The sequence below is a fragment of the Notamacropus eugenii genome, chromosome 4 (assembly GCF_028372415.1).
Source record: "Notamacropus eugenii isolate mMacEug1 chromosome 4, mMacEug1.pri_v2, whole genome shotgun sequence".
Classification (NCBI taxonomy): domain Eukaryota; kingdom Metazoa; phylum Chordata; class Mammalia; order Diprotodontia; family Macropodidae; genus Notamacropus; species Notamacropus eugenii.
Genome location: NC_092875.1, coordinates 176,734,721 through 176,745,015, shown reverse-complemented (window position 1 = coordinate 176,745,015; position 10,295 = coordinate 176,734,721). Strand labels below are relative to the sequence as shown.

The following is a 10,295-nucleotide window of genomic DNA, read 5'->3' as shown; positions in this document are numbered from 1 at the left end:
TGTGGGAGGGATCTGGGGGGTGGGAGTCTGGGGTGATGAGAGGAGGGATTTAGGGAGGGTCTTGAGGAAGAGTCTAAGGAGCAACTTGATGAGATTGGGGTGACTAGAGGTCAGGTCCAAGAGAGTGGGATTTTGATGTGATCAAGGGTGGGAAACAGCTGGAGGCAATCTGAAGGTAACAGACCATGGAGGGCTGCACTAAATTAAGGTAATGGATTTAGGCGTGAAAAGTCAGATTAAGTGGGAAGATTCTAGGAGAGTTCCAAGGGGATTCCATCATAACTATGGCTAAACCTTCACAGTTTCTCAGCTTCAGAGACCAGCCACCAGAGGCAGAGGTGGAATTGTGGAGACCTGTGGAACCCAGTTTAGTGGAGAAAGGAGGTTTGATGACCTGGCTCCAGAGCTGGAGCAGCAGCAAGCACCTGAGCACCAATGAAGAGGAGGAAGACTGGTTGGTATTTTGGCTTCCAGTATTTGGATGAGGCAGGTCTAATGGGAAAGCCCCTTCTCAGGGTTGTACTATCAGAGTAGAGGCCTATACTTGGTAGAAAATGGGATTCACTACAAAAAGCAGTAGAATTACATTGATTATTTACTATGATTATCGATAGCACTAATTTTACTATTAATAATAGCTAGCATTTACATAAAGACTTAAGGTTTATAAAGCACTTTACATACATACATTAATTCATTCAATCATCACAACAAGCTTGTTATTATTATATTAGTGTTATTTTACAGATGAGGAAATGTAGTTGAGAGACATTAAGGGAGTGGCTCAGGGTAAGCTAGTTAGTGCTTGAAGGTAAGATTAGAACTCAGATTTTTCTCATTCCAAGTCCAACTAGCTGTCTATTGTACCACCTGACTGCCTTTATAAACTACATACAATCAGTTCTTTCGAATTTTCTGTGGAGTGAAATAAAAACTCTCCTGGATGGTTTGCTTGAGGGTTTGCAGGGGAGCTTGGCAGCTTTTACTCAGATCTGTGGAGACTTGGACTGGAACTACCATTGGAGACTCTCAAGAGGTCTCTCGGGGTAGAGGAAAAATGAGCCTGAGTGATTTTTGAGAAGTTGTCATTACTGAATGCAGTCTGTGTAAACCTGCCGCTTAGGTTCAGAGCCATGGGTCACAAAATAAGCAGACAAGGTTTTTCAATGAATCAGTCATGTTGATTTTTAATCTGGCAAAACATTTAAGTGCATGATCTCCTAGACAATTTTGGTGTGAGCAAAACATTATTGATTCATTCCGACATTTTTTTGTGTTTGCCCTTTGTTCTCGAAGAGGACCATGACATCAGGGAGATGATGAAATGACTTGTACTTGACTTTGTTTTGAGTGAGGGAGGACTGTGCAAGGTTGTCAGCCTCACTTTCTTCTCCAGAGCCATCTGGATCCAGTGACCAGATATTCATCAGGATGACTGGAGATGGCCCGACATGCAATGGGAGACCCTTACCCTTTTAGGCTAAAGTCTTTTCAGGTTCTCACTTTGAGTGAAGTTACATCCATTCAGTGAATAGGTCTCTTTAAGAAGTGAATGAAGGGATGACTCCCTTTAATAATAATAATAAGAATCAAATTGGGAGGGGTAGATCCTCAGGGTTGCTGGCCAAAAGAAAAACAGTTACTATTTAAATTCACTCTGAGCCAGGAGGGCCCAAAAAATAGCCATCAAGTGGTACTGTTGTCCAATCCATGAGCTCCATTCTCTAGTGGTTGAGAGATGAGTATGTTGGAAGGATCTTGTGAGGAGGACTCTCCTGAACACTCAAAGGTGGGCAAGCCCCGAAGTTCTGTCCTTAACTCTTCCTATGTGCTTCTAAGTTCTCTCCTTCAAAAATTTGACTTCCTTTTTTCCTTAAATTCATGATTAAGGGAAGGGAATTTTTAGTAGTAAAATCCCTGAGAATGAGCCTTAAAAGAAGTCTCTTACTGGATCCAGGGAGGAGCATGGATGCCAGCAGAGATGTTACCCAGTGAGAACCACAGCCAACTTCAGAGAAGGGGACAGGGTGATGAAAATCCACTGAGGCTGAGTGGTACAATAGATGGAACTTGGGACTTGGGACTCAGGAAGACCTGAATTTGCACTAGCATTTACTAGTAAGCTAGCACTTATTAGCTGTGTGATGCAGGGTAAGTCACTTAAAAACCTCTCGTGCCCCAGTTTCTTAATCTGTAAAGTGGGGATAATAATAGCCCCTGCCTCACATGATCAAATGAACTAACACATGTAAAACTATTTGCAAACCTTAAAGCATTTTGTGAATAAATGCTAGGAATTGTGACTGGGTAAAGCTTTGGGATTTACTAGTGCATTCTCATCTACTAGATGGGGATGCTCTTGTAACTTGTATCCTTCATCCTAAACTCTCTCTCAAGCTTTCTGACTGCTTAATAGACATTTTCCTTTGGACTGTCATCACCACAAATTCAACATGCCTAGAACTGAACTCATAATCATTTTCCTATAGCCTGTTCCTTCTGTCTGCTCTCCAGTCATTCACATTTCTTTACAAACATTCTCTCTCTGGCATCTTCAAGCTCAAAAGGCAAAGTCATCTTTGGCTTTTTCCTGTCCTTCAGAGGAAAACTGAGTGGCAAAGTGGAAAGAGCACTAGATTTGGAGCCAGAGGTCAGACTGCCTATGTGAATTGGAGCAAGTCTCACCTCTGTGGGCCTCAGTTTCCTCTCCTGGACCCTCTTCTCTCCTCCCTCTATACTACTTCACTTAGTGACCTCATTAGCTCCCATGGATTTAATTACTAACTCTATGCTGATGATTCTTAAATCTATTCCTGCACCAAACTCTGTGCTGACCTTCAGTCTTGCAGACATATCCAACTGCAGTCCAGTAGACACCCTAAACTGTTCAGAACTGAACTTATTATCTTTACTCTTAAACCCTCCCCATCTTCTACCTTCTCTATTGCTGAATTCTTCCAGTGACTCAGGCTCATAAGGTAGGTGTCATCCTTGATTCCTCACTATCTCCCCCCATAGTTATCTGTTGCTAAGATTAGTCAATTTCACCTTTGTACCATCCCTTGAATATGCCTTCTTCTCTCCTCTGATACCACCACCATTCTGCCTTGAATATTGCAATAGTCTGCCTCAAGTTTCTCCCTACTCCAATCTACTCTCCATTCAGCCACCAATGATTTTCCTAAAGTGCAAGTCTATGTCACCCCCCTACTCCGTAAACTTCAATTGCTCCCTATTCACCTCTAGGATCAAATACAAAATGTTCTGTTTCATATTCAAAGCCCTTTATAAGCTAGCTCCCTCCTACCTTTTCAGTATTCCTATACCTGCTTTCCTACCATGTGACTCTTTGATACAGAGACATTGGCCTCTTTGCTGTTCCTCAAACTCTTTTATCTCTTGGCTCTGGGCATAGTCTCTAGCTGTTCCCCATGCCTGGAATGTTTTCCTTTCTCATCTCTGCTTAGTGGCTTTCCTGGCTTCCTTTAAGTCCCAACTGAAACCCGATTTTCCTAGCTGCTCTTAATTCTCCTGTGTTTCCCATCTTAATTATTTCCTATGTATCTTGTATATAGCTTATTTATTCATGTTTGTTTACTTGTTGTCTCCCCTCATTCAATTGTGAGCACCTTGAGGACAGGAACTATATTTTGCTTCTTTATTTCTCTCCAGTGCATAGCACAGTGCCTGACACATAGTAGGTATTTAACAAATGACTATTGATTGAGTAAGATGTGGAGGTTGAATTACATGTCCTCTAAGGTCCCTTCCAACTGTAGATCTATGATTTGCATTCCACATCCAATTAGTTACTAAATCCTCTTGATTCTTCATAGTAAGCGCTTAGTAAATGCTTGTCAATATTGGTGAGATAACTCTTAAATCTTTCCCCTTTTTTCCATTTCCATCAACCTCATTCAAATCCTTATCACCTCATAGCACAGCTTCCAACTGGCTTTCTGGCTCCATTTCTTCAATCTTCCAATTCAGAACTAATAGTATCTTCCTACTGTCTATGAAATAAGGTGCTAATTCATCAGCTTGTTGTTTAAAAGTCCCATGCATTTAAAATTAAAGCTACCTTTTTATCCATATCTTTTCCTGTTTACCATACCACCTTCTGTCCCTATAAACCACTCTATGCTTCAGCAAAAATTGTCTGCTTGCCATTCCCCAAGCAGAACTTCCACAGTGCTGGGCTTTATAAAGCATAGGTGCTTTATAAATACTTGTTAGTTGATTGTTCGTATTTTCCTTCCATCAGTTCACTATTCTTATCATTTTCCCAATTGGAAAGTCTTCCTTCTTTTACTAATCTAAATAGGACACCTTTTTTTTCTTCACCTAATCAAAATTTGCCGATTATTTTAACACTATATGGCCAAGAATTTAAGAATGCCGTGGACCAAGCGAATTTTTTTCAGTCATTTAAGCTCAAACTCTTTGTCTCCTTAACCACCCCAATCCACAATAGCACATGAAACTAGACTTCATTTGGCATTTATTGCATATATCATTGTGTTGTTGGTTACTTTTTTGTGTATTTGTCTTTTTAATTAAATTGTAAAGTGCTTGTGGGCAGAGAAGATGTCTTAGTACTGAATATATGTTTGATGATTGATATTCAATGGCTACAGCACCTTTAATAAATGTTTGTTAAATTTTATTGAATTTCAAATGCAGATTAGATAGTTTGGATGACCTACTTTCTGCCAAACAAGACAAAATGCCATTATTGGATAGTTTAAACTCAAGGGATGATAGTAAAATCTGGCTGAAATTATAGGGAGGGATTAATTTGGGATCAGATATTTTATGGAACTTGGGTCTTATATACTGACTCTTATACTTGGTCGTAGGATAAAAGTAGTTCCTGTCTCAATCTCATGTCTCATTCATTTCCCAAGGTCTAATTCAAGGACTTTAATTCAATACTAACACTAATTCTGACAAATAGGTCTCCCCAAGGAAAATTCTCACTATCGTCAGAGATAATATATGTTTTAAGGACCTCTTGGGCGAATATTAGACTGACTTCATTAAATCTGGAGCTATTTAACCATAGCATTGGAATTAAGGGACAGAACCTGATTTTATTGGTATAGGGAACTTCCAGATGAGGAAACTCCTTCCACCCATGTAGGTCATCTCCTTCTTTGCAACTTAGACTCTTAGAAGCAACTAGGTGATACAATGGACAAAGCACTGGGCTTGCACTCAGGAATATCTGAATTCAAATCTAGCCTCAGACACTCACTAGCCGTGTGACTCTAGGCAAGTCACTTAACCTTTGTTTATCTCAATTTCCTCATCTGTAAAATGGGAGTAATAATAGCACCTACTTCCCAAAGTTGTTGTAAGGATTAAATGAGATAATATTTGTAAAATATTGCAGTCCACGTAGTAGGTAGTACATAATCCTTTATTCTCCCATCCTTCCCCCTTGGCACATAGTAGACACTCAATAAATCACTTATTTCCTTCCTTCTTTTGTAGAGAGTTGTCTTGAGGAGATAAATGCCTTGATATATCAGAAGCGAGATCTGAACTCAGTTCTTTTGGGTTCAGAGACCAACTCTACCCATTAAGCTGAATCCATCTCTCTAGCACTGGAATTATTAAGTGTTTTATTGTTCATTAATAAGGATTATAAACTCCAGGATTGAATGAGACCCTAGAGAGGTCACCTAGTCCAGGCTTCTTTTCTCCCCGCTCATCTCACCTTTGCTGGTAAAGAAGCCAAAGTTCAAGGTAAAGCAACTCATCCCAGCTCACCCATATGGGACATAGCACATTATCCCTTGGGTAGACCAAGAAGCAGACTGAGCTTCTTGCCATAGCTTTTTGGTTACTGAAAGGAACTTAATGTTTGGGTCATGTTTATATTCAACAAAGGGATGCTCATGATTGATTTGTTCATTTTGGCTATACTATCCTAACAGTCCATGCAGATGGTCTCATTAACAGCCTTGGCTGTACTGAATAGTAGTATTGGAGAAGATGGCTGAAGTGTCTGTAGCAGTTAAGCTACACTGGCTATATGCAAACAGCCTACACCTCTAGTAACCCTCACTTCATCTACTTTCAGCAAACTCAGTTTTTAAAAGAAAATCAAGAAAATTGACTTACTTTGGAAAAGTTTTATTCTAAGCAAAATGGCACTATTGACTACCCCCTGACTTTTACATAATACTGTGGAGTGTACTGAGCCAACATATTTCTGTTTTGGAAATCATTTGGTGAAAAAGTGGTTTGGCTTGTTTAATTTTTAATATTCCACAGATGCCACTTCGATGTTTTCCTTTTTTGTGGTTGGAATGGGTCTTTAATATCACATCCTGAGTAATGTAATACAAACATGTAATACGAACTTTTCCCTTATCTTTCTTCCTTTCTTATTTCCTAAAGTCATTTCTTTCCCTGACATGACTTGGGGAATAAGAGCCATGTTCTTCTCCTTGTTTGGGAGTCTGTAACTGATGTCATGCTGTTACTATGCCCTACAGAGGCAACATGGTTTGGGGCTGAGTAATGAGGATGGTCTTAATTAGGACTGAGCCTGCATTGCTGTATCTCTCATGGCAGTGTCATGTAGAGTTTTCAATCAGGATGGAAATACCTTGCAGCTGGTTGGGGAGCTACAAATTCATCACTTTGAGTAGTGACTCGTGTTTCCCTCTAAGGGAAACATAAGCCTTTTCTTCTAAGTTGTGGTGGGCTGCCTGGTGCTCACTTTCTCCACAGTTTTCCTCTTCCTTTAGGTAAGGGAAAACCCATCCCTATCTGGACAGGGACAGTTTGGGCTAGAAGTCTTGAAATCCTGTGATTTTAAGAGAGGAATCCATTAGCATCAAAGCAGGGAGAGCTATAGCAGCTAGGTGATGGAGAGGATAGAGTGCTGGATCTGAAGTCAGGAAGACTCATCTTCCTGAACTCAAATCTAGCCTTAGATACACCTACTAGCTGTGTGACCCTGGCAAGTCACTTGACTCTGTTTGTCTCAGTTTCCTCATCTGTAAAATGAGTTGGAGAAGGAAATGACAAACCACTCTAGTATCTTAACCATGAAAACCCCAATACGATCATGAGGACCTGGACACAACTCAATCACCACTACCACCACCAACACAACAAAAAGACTAGGCCCTCCAGCAGATCAGATATGTTGTTTTTTCCATTTTTTTTGTATTTGTATCCCTAGCACCTAGTACAATGTCAGCCACAGTGTAGGTACTTAATTAATGCTTATTAATTGATTGATTTAGATTGGAATATCTTTGAGGAAAATAGAGACAACTAGTATATGGAAAGAACACCAGGTAAGAAAGGAGTCAGGAGATCTGGGGTCTAGTTTATGTTCTGCCATTGACTTCCAGTGTGACCTTGGGTGAAATGACTTAACTTGTCTGTTTCTGAGTTTCCTCATTTGGAAATTATGGATAATAACCTTTGCCAGGGTTGTTGTGAAGATTAGATGAGACAATGGACATGATAATGCTTTGAAAAATATTTGGCACCATATGAAAATGAAGTTAAAATAGATTTTCTCAGTAGAACCTAGGCTTAAAACAGATTTTTAAAAAATTATAACTGTAATTTCACAGGCAAAGGGAACTCCTAGGGAGGAAATTCCTCTTATAATGAAGATCAGCATTTGCTCTAAAATTCATAGTCCCTAAGAGTTGCCTGGAGACACTGAGACCCTTTCCAAGGGTCATGCAGTCAGGTTTCAGAAGCAGGACTTGAACTCATGTCTTTCTGACTCTAAGAACAAGCCAAATAGCCATTAAATCAGTTGCTTTTCAGTGTATAGGACATTGTAAATCATTCTGCAGTGGTAATGACCAATCCTTAAGTGGATGTAATTACCCAGTAATTTATGTTGGAATGAGCAGATTAGAAAGAGGGTGTTGGATTTAATTGAACAGAGGATTCTTGTTTAGAAATAGAGTTGGAAGTTGGATTACATGACTTTCTAAGGTCCTTTCCAACTTTGAGTTTCCATGATGCTGGATTCTCTAGTGAACTCCTGGGTCAGTTCCTGTGTAATACCCATTTCCACTTTGAAGTATAAACTATCAGGGTATTGTAATGCAACCAGGCTGGGGCTGCTCAGTTCTATAGGAGGGGCCCAGCTCCTTCCTCTAGCTAGTACAGAAAGGTTAATCCTATTTACCATTTAGTAGGGTTAAGGACTATAGTAACAATAATTATGCATCCCATCAAAGTCACAGAGGAAGGAGGGAATAAGCTTTTATATGGTACCACTATGTGCCTGGTACTGTAATGAATGCTTTCACAAATATTATCTCATTTTATCATCACAATAATCGGGCAAGGTAGCTATGTGGGCACTATTATTATCCCCAATTAATAGTTGAGTAAACTGAAGATAAGTGACTTGCTCAGGGACACAACTAGCAAGAGTCTAAAGCCATATTTGAACTTAGTCTTCCTGACTGCTCTATCCACTGTACCACCAGATGCCTCATGTCAACCTTACTTCAGCACCACAGACAGCATCACAAAATGTTAGAACTGGATAATTTTAGATCATTTAGTTCAACTGCCTTGTTTTACAGATTAAGAAACTGAGGCCTGAGAGGTGGCAGGATTTATCCCAAGTCACACAATTAGTAATAGGTAGAGATGAGATTAAACCCAGGTTTCCTGACTCCAGATTAATAGCCTGCTAGGCATAGGAGCTATTTGTTTTAATAATAATTCCATACTTGAAATCTCTGCATGCTAATTTTATTCATAAAGCTTATTTGTGTTTTTCTCTCTTCTCCTTCCTCCATCACCTAAATACAGTTGCAGAACAGGTACAAAACAGAACAAAAATAAATCAATAACCTAGCTCATCAGAATCAAATTATGTCTGCAGTACTAGCAGATGCAAAAAAAGAAATCATATTTTCCACTGGTTAACTAAGAATACTGTACATATGATTAAGAAGTATATTCCTTTGCCTAGGCATTGCTATAAATCTAAAAGAGGAAGGCTTTTTACCAGTTGCAAGGTGGGGATATAAGGACAAAGAAATTGCCTTGTGTAATTATATCATTTAAATTCATGGTCCCTTATAATTATTTTTATTATTATAAACAAAGGTTGATTTTTCTCCTTTCCAAACCAAGGCTGGAGAACAAAAGGGAGGGGTTTTGAGGGAGTGAACCTATTACCAATGAGAGGCTTGCAAGCCAAATGTGGCCAACGTGCTAAGACTCAATTTGTTTAGGCACAGTTTGGTCCAGACTGTGGACGTTGGATTAACTGAATATCTCTGAACTCTAGGGAGCCCTGCTTCTCTGTCATCCCCATTCTTTCTTCATTTACAAAGCTTATTCAACCTTTTGCCTTCCCCCTCACATTTTGATCTGAGCACCATCCCCCCAAATTACGGAAAACTTGATCTACAGTCTCTTTGTTATAGTTTTTGAGTAATTTTTCAGTTGCGTCCAACTCTGTGAGTCCATATGGGGTTTTCTTGGCAGAGATAGTGGAGTGGTTTGCCATTTCCTCCACTAGTGTGTCACCATTTTACAGATCAAGAACTGAGGCAAATAGATGTTAAGTGGCTACCTTAGGGTTACATAGCTCGAAAGTGTCAGAGGCTGGATCTGAATTCAAATCTTCCTGACTCCAGGCCTAGTGCTCTATCCACTGCAACACCTTGCTACCACGTCTGTAAAATACTATGTGTTATATGAGATGACTCTCTAAGAGGTAGGAGAGGAATACTTGAGATGACTATAATGATGTAAGAAACAGACAATATCAGTAAAAGTGTATCAATTTTTTTTTTTGTCCTGGGTGAACTCATCTCCAAAGAGACTGACCAACCTTCACATTTTTTTGTATTCTATTTCCCCACAACCATCTTCTAAACTGTTACTGCAAAGCCTTAGCATAGAACTGAACCTGGGTTTTCAAAAACTATGCCAATAGAGTACTAGTGGAGCAAGCTAGCATAGCTGGGATTTAGATAAGTTTCATCAAAAGATATAGGAAGTCTTCTCACTTCTCATGGCTCAGTTTGGATTGTTCTTCCTAACTCAGGTACCAATTCTCTTTGGCATAAACTTCCGCCCTTGCTCTCTTTCCTATCCCCCCATCATGGGAACCATGCTAGGAGCCTGTGGTCCTATGTGGTCTTCAGCAAAAATCTGTAGCACAAGATTCTACATCCCATCCAGGGATGCTGTGAAACTCCAAAAATGAATGAAAAGCACTTTGCAAACCTTAAAATGCTATATAAATGCTAGTTATTGTTATTAGTCTCTGATGACTT

General features: G+C 39.7%; 1 long non-coding RNA gene across 2 annotated transcripts in view; it reads left to right on the top strand.

Annotated features, from left to right (window-relative positions):
• Positions 1 to 242: 242 nt before the first annotated feature.
• The window catches only part of LOC140498296 (uncharacterized), a 41,056-nt gene continuing 31,003 nt past the window's right edge, over positions 243 to 10,295 (top strand). Inside the window, exon 1 of one of the 2 annotated variants that reach the window (XR_011965058.1) lies at positions 243 to 454. This is a non-coding gene — a long non-coding RNA (uncharacterized lncRNA). The remainder of the gene's footprint in view (positions 455 to 10,295) is intronic. The other variant, XR_011965057.1, reaches the window with a different exon arrangement.